We start from the raw sequence: 17,883 nt of genomic DNA on the forward strand, positions 1-17,883 counted from the left end.
TATAGAGTCAACCAAATAAAATGATAAAATGGAACTTGAAGTTACACCAACAGCTACACATACTTTAGAAAAACTAATAATATTTCATTTACTATTTGGTCTTTCTAATTCAAAAATGACTAATATTTACACAATATAGCACCTAAATTGCAAAGAAGGCTTCAAAGTAATTGGAACCACTCTTTTTCTTTCCCTTTTCAGCTATGTTTCTAATTTTCAAAGAAATACTAGACATAATGCAGTCTGCAACACTAGAGCAAGAAGTAGCATCTCTGGATGCATCACTTATACTAGATGTATTTTTTATTTTCTGACAGTAGCACACAAGACATTTGTAGCTAAATCACGAGATTCACTAACTTCGTGAACCCTCCATTCTGAGAATGTTTACAACTACTTGAGATTTTAGCATATTTTGAAGTCTTTTAAAAGATGTGGTATCACAGACAATAGAGACTATATCTTGGCAACATGCTTGACTTATCCATTGATGAGATGGTAGCCACAGAAAAAGTCATAAAGGACAATGAAATTGACCTGACGGAATAAGAAAAAAGAATAAACCAGGCCAGATTCACAAAAATTACAAGATATCTAATTTGGAGCTGGAGGTATCATCATTTGAAGATGATATCACCTCTAGAAGTGCTGCCAAAGACGCTTTATGAGAATTGCAAGCCTATGCTGCTATTTATTTCATATTTTCAAGTGTAAACTACTCTTCATGAAACTGAAAAATGACTTACCTTGTGTGTAGATACCCTTTTTGCTAGTCTGACTCTTTCACAGTTACTACGAGTCTGTGATAAAACTCTAAAACTCCTTTGATGTTGACTATGATTGTTTTATGCTTTAATCTATTTTGACAGTAGCACACAAGATATTTGAAGCTTAATCACGAGATTCACTAACTTCGTGAACCCTCCATTTTGAGCATGTTTACAACTACTTGAGATTTTATCATATTTTGAAGTCTTTTAAAAGATGTGGTTTCACAGACAACACAGACTACATCTTGGCAACGTGCTTGAGTTATCGACTGATGAGATGGTAGCCACAGAAAAAGCCATGAAGGACAATGAAATTAACTTGACGAAATCAAAAAAAAAATAAACCAGGCCAGATTCACAACCATTAACAAGATATCTAATTTGGAACTAGATATATCATCATTTGAAGTGCTATCACCTCCAGAATTGCTGCCAGAGATGCTTTATGAGCAATGCAAGCCTATGCTGCTATTTATTTCATATTTTCATATGTAAACTACTTTTTATGAAACTGAAAAATAACTTACCTTGTGTGCAGATACCCTTTTTGCTATTCTGACTTTTTCATAGGCACTACAAGTCTATGATAAAACTCCACTGATGTTGACTGGTTGTTTTATGCTTTATTTGCTTCATGTATTAAGTATCTCGAGGCCTTTTAAAAGTAAAATGCGGCAAATTGACTAGGTTTTAAAAAAACAAATGTCGAGCAAGGATTTCTTATCATTAAGTAATACTGAGCGCAATATAAGTAAATAGGTATAAGATCAATTCAGTAGGTCACAAGATAGACGTAATACCAATAAAATGTAGAAGATGTTTGTACCTTCAAACACATCTTGATTCCTCAATATCATCTGCAGCTTAGTAACCAGCCTTCACTATTCCCAAATACGGCATCAAAGGAAGGAGCTTTAAAGTACGACCTTTGAAAAAAAATGCACCAATAAATTAAGGAAGTTAAAATCCAGAGGAGCAAGATATTGATGGTTTCACATCTTGAAGCTTGGTTTCTCGTGTTTCTCTTCTTCCATGGTTTGTTTTTCACCAACATAATAAATTACAGCAACCTTCTCACAATTCATGTCATGTATCTCACCATGTCGAGAAATATCAGAAGCTATAGTGAGAAATTAATTATGAGAAATACCATAGTTGGAACCACTATTATGTAGTTGAGGATTCAAAGCAGGGAATGGATTATGGGGATCACAAACTGAGACTTACGTACCCTCTTTCAAGATGCAATACAATCTTGCTTATAAACATGGAATAGTTATTGCAAACACCTGTCCAATTATCAAATAACATGTATTCGAAAAGGAAAGGATTCCAATATATTTTTCAAAAAGGAATTTCACAGTTAATGAACATTCTAAACAAATATCAGAATAAGTATATGAACCTCATAGCCATACAATAAGTCTTCAACTACTGATCTGTCAGTCCATCCCCTCGAGCAGACATGTCCTTTATCCCTGGTCGCTCGCGGTTGCTTTGAGCAGATAGTTAAACACCACAATTAACTAGACTTGGCTAAAGTTACAATTTATCTATAGAAAGAACTATGCACAGTTTCATCATTTAAGTCCTTTGAAATTTGAAATCAAATCTCTAAAAGAAAATCTTTCTCCAATCAAAATGTCAATCTTTTTCTAATGAATCAAACATATCCATTAAAAGCCAATAAATATATCAACATAGAAAATTTCAATAAAAAAATAGAATTAACAAAAATCTTCAGTAAAACTTAGTCAGACATTGCATCTGTTGCTAGGTTAGTAGCAAAATTTGCCTCTACTGTATCATCAATTATATAATATGTAGCTAGCTGAACATACGCATCACCATCAGCGAAAAATTGGTCGAGTTCTTGCTCTTGGTATGGTTCATTCTCATATACTTGTTCTTCCATTACTTCTCTGATATAATATAAATCTCTTGGCTTTAGATGCACAGCAATACTCCACCCTTTATTGACAATATCATCCACATAGTACACTAATTTTGCTTGAGATGCTTCGATGTAAGGCTCATGTTCTTCACGTTCACCAGTATGAATCAATCTATCAAAATTAGCACAATTTAAATTCCAACGATCTTTTTGATACCCTCTATCTCGAGTCATATCAACCCATTTACATTTGAAAAGAACAACCTTGAACCGTCCATTGTAATTAATCTCAATAATATCTTCTAACTTCCCATAATATGGTAACTCTGCTTGCCTTAAATTTCCGTCAACACTGCTTGCAACACATGGTGTTTTGGAGGTTAAGAAAACTCCACTATTCTGTGTTTTCAAACCTTCTTCTCGAGCCAAAGTTTGAAATTTGGACCCATTGATGTTATATGCAGTAAATCTTCTTGCATTTACAGATGGACCTCGTGCTAAAAACTTTAGATCGATAGACAATGTATCTATTGTGTCTTGATTCATAATCTAAATCAAAATAAAATGGACTTAAGTCAAATTTATTCATTCAAATCAAATATAAACAATAAATAATGATTGCTTACTCACCTGCTTTTGAAACCAATCAACAAACTCTTTATTAACTCTCCTCTCTATCTCTGTAGGTGAAGGTCTTCTTCCCCTTCAAATCCTCTTTATGTATTCTCTAAATTTACTATATGAAATTATTAAGTTAATGTTAAAGAGTATGATTGGACTACTTCAAACATTACAAAGACAAAGAACATAAGTTTGTAAAAGTTACTCACTCCACAAATGGTGTGACTATTGCACAATTCAAAAGAACATATCAATGAGCTTGTAGTTTCTGCATAGGATTTAATGGGAAGTTTTCTGAAGCTGATGCAGGTTTTACCCAATTGAGGAAAGAGAGATGACATTCCAGAAGGCATATCAGTTGGTTCATCATGGACACGCCTAGGTCTGTTGAACCTTATCTTAATATCCTCAATATAACAAGAAGAAAAGGTAAGAGTCTTTTCAACTATATGACCCTCAGCTATACAACCCTCTGGTTGTGATTTATTTCGTACATAGGGCTTACAATAACCTAATTCCCTAGAAAATTAATCTACAGTAAGTGTACATACTATTTAAGGTGACCAAAACATAAATATCTATAAATTATAAATGTTCGCATATTTAGAAAACACATAACTTTAAATTAGAAAAATGTTAATGTTTTACCTCTCCACAGGATATATGTTTCGGTAATGCACTGGACCTCCGAGTTTTGCTTCATCTACTAGATGAACTGATAAATGAACCATTACAGTAAAGAATGATGGAGGAAATAGCATCTCTAGGTGACAAAGTGTGATTATAAAGCGCTCCTGGAGAATATCAAGCTCCGAAGGATTCAAAGTTTTGCTAGATAGGGCTCTGAAAAATGAGAAAATTCCACCAAAACTGTAACTACGTGATCTGGCAACACATTGTGAATTGCCAATGGTAGTAACTGGTCTAAAAGAACATGACTTTTCAACCCAGAAATTTTTTTTTGTGCAAGATCAACGCATGTGGAAATGTTACTTGAGTAGCCATCTGGTACTTTAATATTCTTCAAAGTTGTAAGAAATAACTTTTGGTGTCCACCTTCTTTTTGTTATCAGTCATAAGTGAAAGCACAGCTAGGTTATACGATCCATCATCCTTCAACCAAAGATCAGGCCTTATTCTCATTTCTCTTAGATCTTTGCGAGCATTAGCATTATCTTTTGACTTTAATTTATCATCTAGCAACGTATATATGATATTGTCATATATGTTTTTTTCAATATACATAAAATCTAGATTATGACGCAATAAGTTGGACACCCAATATGGAAGTTCAAAGAATATACTTCTCTTGTTCCATTGTTTAGTTGCTCTATATCTTTTCCTTTTACCATCCAACTCTACTCCTCTCCCTTCAACAATTTGTCTCAAAATGTTAGAACCTTATAATTTTAATGGTGGATTCCTCTTCTATGTGCTTCCATTAAAGCATACTCGGCTTAATCTAAACCTATGATTTCTTCTCAGAAAACGTCGATGACCCATAAAACACCACTTTTTACCATGATGGAGAGGACAAGGTTCAGTGTCAAAGTTACAAGTTGGACAGGCAAAACCAGTATGTGTGTTCCAGACAAATAAGATACCTAATCTAGGAAAGTCGCTAATTGTCCACATAAGAGTTGCATGCATTCTAAAAGTTTCATTCAATGATGAGTCAAATGTTTCAACACCATCATTCCATAACTCACGCAATTCCTTCACAAGCGGTTGTAAGTATACGTCTATATTATTTCCAGGCATTTGCTTGCCTGGGATGATCATTGATAAGGTGAAGGAGGTGTGTTTCATACACATCCAAGGAGGAAGATTGTAATTGAAGTTGTGGTGTTTAAATGTGCAACAAATGTTTTGCTAAAACTGGTTTAAATGGAAGTAAATTTTTATGTTATTTTTCTGTACACATGAATTTTTCAACGAGCACACATGACATAATCTTCCTTCAATGAATTTTATTTTATAATATTTATCATTTTACGACTTATTTCTTAATTTCTTTGACAGACACAAGATTTATAAAGTGTTTCTTTACCGATTGGACCAAGAAGATCCTATGATAAAAGCAACAATGGAGATAGAGCGAGTGACAGTTAGTAATCATCATTGGGATACATATACTTTAGATATTGGAATTACGTAATCCTGCTTCAGGTCTCTGTTTAGCAATTTATAGTGTATGATTTATTTTGATGTAAGAAATTATTTCAGTAAGTTGTATTTTGCATGATTAAATATTGCATAGGCTGAAACTACCAAAATATTATTTTATATAATTATAATAGATTATATAAAATTTGAATTTTATGTCAATTTGAAATTGTCGTAATACAAATTTTAAAAGTCATTATCAACTTGTAGCATTGTATGGCGGTTTTTTGAAACCGCTGTAATGTATTACTAATAGAAGGGTTTTTGGCGGGCATATAAAAACCATCGTAGCTCATTGTGGTGGTTATAAACCGCCGTCATACCCAAAATAAATTATCGACATCGTTTCGTTCTTTTGTAGTACAAAACCTGCACAAAAAAATCGCCACAACAAGAATGATTTTGTGGAAGTTGAAACAAAGGCCACAGATTAAATGTATAGTAGAAGTCTTTTATAACCGCCACACTTAAGCCGCCACAAAAGGAATTATTTTGTGGGGATTGACACTAACACCACAAATTGAATTCGTAGTGGGGGTTTCTTAAGACCCCTATAAATAAACCGCCACAATTTAGTTGTTTTTTTGTAATGGATAATTAGTCCTAGGTTAATTAATCTTAGGATAACTTGTTCCCAACCAAACGACACCTAAAAGACATGAATTATAAAGATGTGTGAATCTATGAATGATGTTTTCAAGAAATTATGCATGATTTATGAAAAGGAATATTTTATGATCTAGGTTTCTTTAAGATGAGCATCAAGTAATTTTGAAAGTTTTTCTCACATTAAGGAGTCGTGATTTGTGAAAGGTTTTCTCGCATATGGTTTAAGGAGCTACTCTATGATGTTTTTGTCACGGCCCGAGCCTACCCAGGACGTGGCCGGCACTCGAGAACTATTGTTGGTTCCCAAGTGAACCCTTGGTCTGGCTCATTACTCAGCGGAAGACTTATTCATCAAGAAAGAAACTCAATGTTAACTCAACTCATAAGGATATCATAAAAGATAATAGTTTGAATCATAAATACTCAATTGAACACAAGTGTTCAACTCAAAGCCTTTAAAACATCAAAAAGGGAAATGAAAGAAGGACTCTTCAACAACTACTGTCTATGAAGCCTCTAATATACTATGATGGAAGTAGGGACAAGACCCACGACATCCTAACAAAATTGAAATTTAAATGTGAATCCCTCTGGAAGCAAGGAGGCTCACCAAAGCAAATCTATAACTGCAAGTGGTACCAACGGAACGCCTGTTGATGACCCTGAATACCTATTTCTGCATCATGAAATGATGCAGGCCAAATGGTATCAATACACTGAATGTACGAACATGCAAGGGGAACTCTAAAGCATAGACATAAGCTTGAACTGGTAAAAAGGAAGGACATAGTTATCTCATCTCAACTCAACTCAAGGATACTCAACTCAATTCAATATAAAAGCAACAATAAATATACATTATAAAGAAAGCTTTTAAAATAGTAGATATTAACTCAATGTATATAAAAATACAATAGTAAACTCTTAGTCTTATTTGAGAGATTCTCTAACCGACAACCATCACTATGAGCTATGTGATGATACATCATCTCACCCACGCTTCCAGAACTATCTTATACCTTGCCGGAGTATAAGACATCCTCAACTAAGTGGATCCACTAAGCTATGCTTAAAATCAATAAGGAATCACCTAAAAAGTATGATCCTTTACCGATGTTGGCATACATGGTTTATGAGGATTTTGAGTCGTCTGAACTCATCCCCATATCGGTGCTCTGTGTGTGTTTTAAAGAAAACATAACTCCTCCTCAATTTGAGATAATTACTCAAAAGCTCTCTTAAAAGAGAATAATGCTCAAAAACTCCTCATGAACTCATTTAGAAATAAAGGTTTCTTCTCGTTTAAATGTAAAAGTGTTACATACTTGGGAATACTTAGTCCCCTCATATTCATTTTGAAAAAATGAACTCAACTCTCCTCATCCTCATTCACTCAAGCCTTAAAACAAGTTATAAATAATTGTAAAAGACTTCTCAAAATGACTCAAAAGACTTTCTCAAACATTACTCTTAATCTTTACTTTAATTTGAAAAGTGAATTTAAGAGACATCTTTAGGATATATGAAGGCTCTCTCGATGTTTTACGATTATTTAGATGGTTCGTATCGAGAAGGAAATGAGAGCTCAGTTCAAAGAAACGAGTACCGAACAAGAACAGGAAAGGAAAGTGGCCTGATGCTTCGGGCGCAGGGGTGGTGCATCGCGCCAGGACTTCACTTCCTGGGGAGTCATTTTTTACGTAGTGCTTGTTCCCCACGCCAGCCCCTTAGGTGCATCTAGGGTGCGCCACCCCTGACAAAATTTTCTTCTCAATTTTTTGTCCTAATTCACCTAGAAACTCCCTTAGATTCATTAACCCAACACAAGTAAACGAAAATCTACTCAAAATTCATCAAGAATAACCCCCAAACGCAAGACCCTCACATGAAGAACTCAACGAAAACTCCATATTCAAGAATGAAGCAGCAAAACTTCAAGAACTCAACAAGATTCTCAATATACTAAATCTCATGAACGAATTCAATATGGAAACTCAAGATTGGCGTGAAGGTGAACAAACCGATCACTATGAAATCTTACATAAATAAAAAGAGCCATGTTCTTGGCGATCTCTCCAATTTTTTGAAGAACTTCTTGAAATACCCTCTTTTCTCCTCTAGAACTTTTCCTAGTTTCTTGAACACTTTAGACTTGAGTGAAAACTAATTTTAATCATCTTAGACCCCTAATTGAGTAAACAAAATGTGTAGGCCTAGTGGGGTAAGGAAAAGACCAAAATACCCCTCCTTAATTCAAATGAATTTCCTTAACTAGACAGGCTAAACTCAAACGGGCATATCTCCCTTATCCAGAATGGGAATTTTACAAACTTGGTGACATTGGAAAGAGTCCGCCTAACTCATCATGTGCTGAAAGTAATGGTTGTTTGAAGTTGACACAAAACTCACAATTTAAGAATAATTTACACCACTCTCAAAATTACTAAAATTAGATCTTTCTAAGACCGAGGTGTTACAATAACTCCCCCTTGGGAACTTTCATCCTAGAATGAGATCACTCTAAGTAGAATTGAGGGTAGAGACATTTAACACCCAACATGCATTTTAACACAACATCAATTTAAAGAGTGTTTTACAAAAATAGCATTACCTTAGTCTGGAATTTCTCCCGAAGTAAAGAGATGTGGGTATATATTCTTCATATCCTCCTTAGCCTCCCAAGTAGCTTCCTTAACAAATTGATTCCTCCACAAGACCTTGACTAATGCAACCTCCTTGGTTCTCAACTTGCGAACCTAACGATCAAATATCTCAACGGGTCTCTCCTCAAAAGATAGGTTTTCCTTAATACCAATATTCAGTAGGAATGATAAGTGAAGGATCTCCCATATACTTCTTCAACATAGAAATTTGAAATACCGGATGGACTATTGCTAACTCTAACACTAGCTCCAATCGATAAGCTACATTGCTAATTCTCCTGGATATCCTATAAGGACCAATGTAACGGGGGCTGAGTTTCCCCTTCTTAGCGGATCTCATAACATCCTTCATGGTGAAACCTTTCAATTAAACCCAATCATCCACCTCAAACTCCAAGTCTCTTCTCCTAACATATGTATAAGATTTCTGACGACTTTGGGATGTTTCCAACCTTTCTTGAATGATCTTCACTTTTTCCATAGCTTATGAACCAAGTATGGTCCGATCAACTTAGTTTAACCAACCTCAAACCATCTAATAGGAAATCTACATCTTCGCCCATAAAGAGCCTCATAAGGATCCATTTGGATGCTTGATTCCCACATTAATAATGAACTAAGATTACTTCAAGAAGTATCTCTCATGTGTTCAAACGTTTCAAATGATTTTAGCTTGCATTGACCATGTTTTATGACTTATGTTTATAACCCTCTTATATCATGTTTTATCTTGTCAATTGCATGTCATGAAATATCTTATTTTAGCATGATTTAAATGTTTTATGCATAGCTATCATAATTGGTATATTGTTATGTACTAACGCATACTCTTGCCTATATCACTCCCCAAGGCTACCCCCTTGACGTAAACATGGGACATAGGATCAGGAGTGACCCTAAGCTAACCTTGAGTTGGAAAATCATAAGCATACTAAAATTATCTGAATAAAAGAGATACTATACGGAAGCTAAAACATGAGATAACTGAAAGATGGGGAATACCCAATACTAACTTGAATATATATAAAATTCTAAGAGTTTAGTGATGCTGAGCAATTACTCAAAAACTAAAGTTGAATCTAATATTATGTCTGTAAAAGCCTCTAACTGACTAAAGTTGTTGGGACATGTCCCAGCTAACCCTAGCAAAACTGAAACTAAAATGAAAGACTGAATACGAAAAACATGTCTATTGTCCTCAAAGTATGAGGACTCACCACTGAATTTGTTGAATACAGATCGGGAACCGATCTATATGTGATCTGAGTGATGAGTACATGAACATACATCATGAAAGGATGTAGCGCAGAGTATGCGTCAGTACATGGAATGTACTGAGCATGCATGATATAGAATATAGTTGAAAAAACATATAAGCTGAACAAATGCAACTGAGCAATGACATAATTTAAACAATAATATAAATACTGAAATGAACTGAACTAAATACAATGACCAAGTACAGGTTACTATCATGACATGATGGCACTGATTACTAAAGTATAACTAAAAATCTGGTCAAATTCACTAGAGTCTGACTGTGGGAGCTACTATTAACTGACATAAAACCACGTGAGTTAAACGTGGGGTGTGATGTATATGCCCCATCGAGAGGACCCAGTATACCTTGTCAGGGGTATAAAGGCATGACTAGCGTGATCACTAAATTTGATGCCCACAGAGGGGACTTATAAACCTATGGGATCACGTAGTTCTGGGACTATGAAGATGTGCTGAACCCTAGTCCAACTCGGTGCAAAGCCTAATCCCAATTGGAATATGTGTATGACACAACATAAGTGAAATACTGGATTAGCTCAATATTCTGACATGCTAACTAAGAATTCAACATTTATACACTGACAATGAAACATTCAAAATTTGAGGCATGTATATCTATTTAACTGACCTAGCAAATGTAATTCATGAACTAAGAGAATCTACACAACTAGGGTTCTAAGTTTCATGCAAGGAACTAAGCAAACTTTCCAAGGAAGTATGATAAACTGATTAAGAACACTATTACAAATAAATCACAACCAATATCTAAGGTTTTAGAAACCACAGGTCTAAACAAGATTTAGAGAATCAAGAGTCTGACTGAGTTCTAGGGACCTAGTGGATGAAAGGAACCCACTAGTGAAATCCCACACATCCGGTGATGAAATCTATGGAGAAATCCTTTGATTCGGGGCCGGAACTAAAGAAAATCTCCTGCTTGTTCTAGAGGGATTGGTCGACTTTTTCTCCTCTTTCGCTCTCTAAGTCTTTGGTGAATTTTTGTGAACAAAGGTTTTGGTTATGTTCTGACTAGGTTATTAGACTTAAACTGAGTAAAACGATGTAGTTTAGGGGTTAAACGACGTAGTTTAGGTGCCCAACACATAGGGGAAAAGACCAAAACGACCCCAACTTAAAATCTTACGAGGGCTTTCCATGGGCCCTATGATGATCCATTAAAGGGATCACGAGTTGTCAAGTGGGTTGTAGTCCTTGGCCAGTGACTACTGGTTCTAAGGGTCCTTTTCACGAGCCCTCCCACAGACCATGTGGAGGATCACTGATCGTGAAGGTCACCGTGGTCCTTCACTTGGGTTGGAGGTCTACTGGCTCAGGACTACTGCTTCTCCCACAGCCAGTCCTCAAGACCACGGCCTGTGGTGGGCTCAGTGGTCTGAGGCCTGAGCTTGCGTTGGTTATGCCCAGCCTCCATGAGCCTTCATACGACCCGTGTGGTTGTCAACGGCCCGTTAAGGGTCCCGTGGTCCACCACTTTCTGGCGGGCATGAGCCACGGAAAGGTCGACAGACCGTAATTCCTTTCATGGTCAGTGAACTGTGGCATGATTCACCAATTTTTTATGTTTTCTACTGCAAGTCCAAGTCTGATTTCTAAGGTGGTACAATATCTCCCCCTTGGGAACATTCGTCCTCGAATGAAGTCTAAAATAGCTAAGTATGGAGGGAAGGAGCTACAATCCCTACCACTAAGTACTAGAAACTTATATCTGACTAGATTGAGTTCCAAGAATCATGCAAATATTTTGAAATGCAAGAAAAAATGAAGGAACAAGATATTAAGAATGAATTTATGCAAGAGTAAGTGAGAGAATAGAGAGGAACTATTACCTGAAGCTGAAACGGAATTGGGAGGAAAGATATAAGAATACTTGGCCTTCATGGCTGCTTCTGCTTCCCAAGCAGCTCCCTCTATGAATTGACTCCTCCACCAAACCTTCACTGAAGCGACTTCTTTACTCCTCAACCTATGAATCTGACGGTCAAGAATTTCTACTAGCACCTCTTCATAAGAGAGACTGTCTTCACAGCCACACTCTCTAATGGTACTATAAATGTCGGATCACCCACACACTTCTTCAACAAGAAAATGTGAAAGACTGGATGCACCGCTGCTAGTTCTACTGGCAACTCTAACTCATAAGCCACATTTCCAACCCTTTTCAGGATTTTGTAAAGACCTACATATCTCGGACTGAGCTTTCCTTTCTTGCCAAATCTCATCACCCCCTTCATAGGTCAAGAAAAACCCAATCATCGATTTCAAACTCTAAGTCTATTCTCCTTACATCTGCATATGACTTTTGACGACTCTGAGCTATCTTAAGTCTATCTCTAATGAGCTGAACCTTTTCCATAGCCTCATGAATCGAATATGGCCCAATCAATGTTGCTTCACCTACTTCAAACCAACCAACTGGTGATCTGCATCTATGCTCATATAATGTCTCATAAGGGGCAATCTAAACACCAAAATGATAGATATTATTATAAGAGAATTCTATGAGAGGTAGGTGATCATCCCAACTTCCCTTGAAATCGATCACGCAAGCTCTAAAAAAGTCCTCTAAGGTATGAATGGTATGCTCTGCTTGACCATCCGTCTGTGGATTGAATGTTGTACTGAGATTTACCTGAGTACCAAGACCTTTCTGAAATGATTTCCAGAAATGAGAAGTAAACTGAGGACCTCTATCTGAGATGATAGACAAGGGAACCCCATGCAACCTAACTATCTCATTTATGTAGGAGTTTGGCATAGTCCTCTGCTGAATCTGTAGTCTTGACAGTCAAAAAGTGAGCGGACTTAGTGACTCTACCTACTATTACCCAAATAGAGTCATGTTGTCTACAAGTACGAGGTAACCCCGTGATGAAGTCCATATTTATCACTTCCCACTCCCATGTAGGAATGTTAATCTCTAGAGTCACACCTCTTGGTTTCTGATGTTCTACCTTAATTTGTTGACAATTAGGACACTTAGCTACAAAATTTGCTACGTCCCTCTTCATATTATTCCACCAAAAGACTTCCCGTAGATCACAGTACATCTTAGAGGACCTGGATGAATGGAATGCCTAGAGTTATGGGCTTCTGTAAGGATCTGCTACCTCAACTCACCCACATTGGGTACACATAAGCGACCTTGGTAACGAAGCTCACCATCTCCCCATTGGGAGAAACCTCCACTTTATGTTGATGAACTGCATCTTTCAACTGAAGTAATATAGGATCACTATCCTATTTTTCCTTAACTTCCACTGCCAATGAAGACTCTGACCCATTTTGAACTATCACACCCCCATCTGATGTGTCCCCAAGACAAACTCCTAAGCGAGCAAGCCGGTGAACATCTTTTGCTAATTCATTCCTTTCTTTCTCAACATGTGCTACACTACCCATAGATAGTCTGCAAAGAGCATAAGCTACTGCATTGGCCTTACCAGGATGATAAAGCACATTCATATCATAGTCCTTGAGGAATTCAAGTTATCTCCTCTGACGAAGATTCAACTCTTTCTGGGTGAACACATACCAGAGGCTCTTATGATTTGTGAATACATCTACATGAACACCATATGAGTAATGTCTCCAAATCTTTAGGGAAAATACTACAACTGCAAGCTCGAGGTCATTAGTCGGGTAGCTCTTCTCATATACCTTAAGTTGTCTAGAAGCATAAGTTATGACCTTACCTCGTTGCATCAACACACAACCTAGGCAGACCCTGGATGTATCAAAATAAATCACATAACCGTCTGAATCATCTAGTAGAGTCAAGATCGAAGTTGTAGTCAACCTAATCTTCAATTCTGAGAAGCTTTTCTCACAGTCATCTTACCACTTAAACTTGACTTTTTTCTGAGTCAACTTGGTCAATAGGGAAGCTATGGATGAAAATCCTTCAACAAATCTCCTGTAATAACCATCCAAACTTAAGAAACTTCTGATATCTATTTGAGAGGTGGGTCTGGGCCATTGTTTCACTTCATTTATTTTTTGAGAATCCACTAGGATCCCTTTGCTAGATACCACATGACCAAGGAAAGCGACTGAATGCAACCAGAATTCACATTTGTTGAACTTAGCAAATAACTGGCATTCCTTTAGTGTTTGCAGAACAACTCTCAGATGAGTCACATGCTCCTCCTCATTCCTAGAGTAAATGAGGATGTCATCAATAAAGACGATAATGAACAAGTCCAAATATTGTTTGAACACCTTGTTCATTAAGTACATGAAAGTTGCAGGAGCATTTGTTAGTCCAAATGACATAACTACAAATTCATAGTGACCATACTGAGTCCTGAAGGCTGTTTTTGGAGTATCACTATCTCTAACTTTGAGCTAATGATAGCCGAATCTGAGGTCTATCTTCGAAAACTTACTAGCACCCTGAAGTTGGTCAAACAAGTCATCAATCTTGGGGATGGGATACTTATTCTTGATGGTGACTTTGTTCAACTAACAATAGTCAATGCACATTCTAAGATAACCATCTTTATTTTTCACGAATAACACTAGATCACCCCATGGAGAGGTACTAGGTATGATGAATCCCTTATCTAGAAGGTCTTTCAACTGCTCTTTTTATTCCTTAAGCTCAGCAGGAGCCATTCTGTAAGGAGGAATAGAAATGGACTGGGTATATAGGAGAAGATCAATTCCAAAGTCAATTTCCATTTTGGGAGGAACTCCGGGAAGATCTTCTGGAAACTCATTTATTGCTGGAACTGACTCAAGAGTTGGGGTTTCAGAGTTTGAATCCTTAACCCAAACAAGATGATAGATATACCCTTTGGAGATCATTTTTTTCGCCTTAAGGTAAGAGATAAATCGACCTACAGGAACTGAGCTACTACCCCTACATTCTAAGATTGGCTCGTTTGGAAACTGAAGCTGAACGATTATAGTTCTAAATTGACTGAGGCATAAAAAAGAATGTAACCAATCCATGCCTAGAATGATATCGAAATCTACCATTTCTAAGTCTACAAGAATTTCTGAGGTGACTTTCTGAGACTGTGATAGGGAAATTTTGGTATACTCGTCTAGCTATAACTAGGTCACCAACTGGAGTACAGACTGAGAAGGGTTCTGAAAGAGTTTCTAGACTGACACTGAAGTTTACCGCTATATAGGGAGTAATAAAGGAAAGAGTAGCCCCTGGATCTAAAAATGCATAAATATCTAAATGAAAGACTCGTAACGTACTACTAACCGCATTAGGAGAATCCTCCTGGTCCTGGTGAGCCTGGATATCATACAACTTGTTCTGGCACTAACCGCCACATATACCAGATGAAGCACCCTCCTAAGTTAGGGGACCTACTGGTATTGTTAGAACCGTAGGCTGAGTCATATTATTATTACCTCTTTGCCCCTGCCTAGAAGAAGGTCATTCCTTCAACCTATGGCCAGACTGACCACTCCCAAAGCATCTGGGGGATGGAGCACTAGCTGCTGAACATGCTAGGGCTAATTCCTTTGTTGAAACTATGAGCGATTTCCACCACCCGACTTTTTCTGAGAGTACTCATAGTTGCCTATCCTAGCCTTTTTGTTGTCCTTAGCTAGTTCACTAAGCTTATCTCCCTCAACTTGTTGAGCATTAGTCATTAGCCTAGAGATATTCATATCCTCTAACAACATGGCATTTATGTACTTTGTCTTCACCAAGTTGGATATCCCAAACATAAACTTACTCATTTGTGCTCTTGGATCAGCAGCCATGTGTGGAGCATACATGGAGAGTTGGGTGAACTTAAGCATGTTTTCTTGGACTGACATGGTACCTTGCCTCAAATTCATGAACTCTGAGCTTTAGCCTCCCTCAAATCCCTTGGGAAGAACTTATCCATAAAAGCTCGAATAAAATACTTTGAGCTGCATCCGCACCCTTGTTGTCTTTCCACTAAGTGAACTAGATGTGAGCTACATCTTTAAGGTGGTAGGATGCTAACTCTACCCTATCATTTCCAGTCACTTGCATTACTCCAAAAATTTTCTTAACCTCATCAATTTAGTTCTTTGGGTCCTCACCAACCTGCAACCCTAGAAACTCAGGCGGATTCATCCGAACAAAATCTCGGATCCTAGCTTCCATCGATCCACCATTACTATTAGTAGGAACTGGAACCTGATGATTGTTCTGGTTGGCTACACTCTGAGCTAAAAGATGGATAGCATTCCAAAACTCTACATTCGAAACCTCATAGTCTAGGACTGGAGAAACTACATTAGCATTGTGTGCTTTGGCATTCCGTGCGTAAGCTCTACGAGGAGGCATGATCTGAAATGCATAACGACCAATTAAAAAAGAGAGCATACCCACGCACGATAAGAATAACAAGACAGTGAAGTTATTTCTAAAACACTTCGTAGCCTCCCTCTCATTAGATGTGGTTCACTTCACACCCATGAAAAGAACTTTACATAGTGCAGATTTCAGACATCCTAGGACTCTTGAACCTAATGATCTGATACCAAGTTTGTCACGCCCCGAGGCTACCCCCTTGATGTAAATACGGGACCTAGGATCACGAGTGACCATAAGCTAACCCGAGTTGGCATATCATAAGCATACTAAAATTATCTAAATAAAAGAGATACTATGCGGACGCTAAAACATGAGATAACTTAAAGATGGGGAATACCCAATACTGATCTGAATATATATAAAATTCTAAGAGTTTAGTGATGTTGAACAATCACTCAAAAACTAAAGCTGAATCTAATACTATGTCTGAAAAAAGCTTCTAACTGACTAGACCTGCTTGGACATGTTCCAACTAACCCTGCAAAACTGAAACTAAAATGAAAGACTGAATATGGAAAACATGTCTATTGTCCACATAGTATGAAAACTCACTACTAAAGCTGCTGAATACGGATCGAGAATCGCTCTATGCGTGATTTGGATGTTGGGTACCTGAACCTACATCATGAAAGGATGTAGCGTAAAGTATGCGTCAGTACTTGGAATTTAATGAGCATACAGGTTATAGAATATAGTTGAACAAATATATAAGTTGAACAAATGCAACTGACTAATGACATAATCTAAACAATAATGTAAATACTGAAATATACTAAAATGAACTGAACTGAATGCAATGACTAAGTACAGATTACTATCATGACATGCTGGGATTGATTACTGAAGTATAACGAAAGACGTGGTCAAATGCACTAGAGTCTGACTATAGGAGATACTATTAACCAACATAAAAGCACGTGAGCTAAACGTGGAGTCTGATGTATACGCCCCATCGAGAGGACCCAATATACCTTACCAGGGGTATAAAGGCATGACTGGCGTGATCACTAAATCTAATGCCCACATAGTGGACTTATAAACCTATGGGGGAACGTAATTTTGGGACTATGAGGTTACGCTGAACTCTAGTCCAACTCGGTGTTAAGCCTAATCCCAACTAGAATATGTGTATGAGACAACATAACTGAAATACTGGATTACTTCAATATTTCGACATGCTAACTGAGAATGCAACATTTATATACCGACAATGAAACATTCAAAATCTAAGGCATATATATCTGTTTAACTGAACTAGCAAGTGTAATTCATGAACTAAGAGAATCTACACAACTAGGGTTCTGAGTTTTATGCAAGGAACTAAGCAAACTTTCCAAGGAAACATGATAATCTTATTAAGAGCACTATAAGAGCTAAATCACAACCAATATCTAAGGTTTTAGAAACCCTGGGTCTAAACAAGATTTAAAGAATCAAGCATCTGACTAAATTCAAGGGTTTGTCACGCCTTGAGGCTACCCCCTTAACGTAAACACGGGACCTAAGATCACGAGTGACCTTAAGCTAACCCTGAGCTGGCAT

The 17,883-nt window shown here is 37.1% G+C and overlaps 1 protein-coding gene and 1 pseudogene across 1 annotated transcript in view; one reads left to right on the forward strand and one right to left on the reverse strand.

The window, feature by feature from the left end:
- The window catches only part of LOC125858376 (serine/threonine-protein kinase Nek6-like), a 1,100,283-nt gene that overhangs the window by 316,868 nt on the left and 765,532 nt on the right, over positions 1–17,883 (reverse strand). The gene's annotated exons all lie outside the window — the stretch shown is intronic.
- LOC125858927 (uncharacterized) lies at positions 29–668 on the forward strand (annotated as a pseudogene).

The sequence above is a fragment of the Solanum stenotomum genome, chromosome 3 (assembly GCF_019186545.1).
Source record: "Solanum stenotomum isolate F172 chromosome 3, ASM1918654v1, whole genome shotgun sequence".
Taxonomy (NCBI): domain Eukaryota; kingdom Viridiplantae; phylum Streptophyta; class Magnoliopsida; order Solanales; family Solanaceae; genus Solanum; species Solanum stenotomum.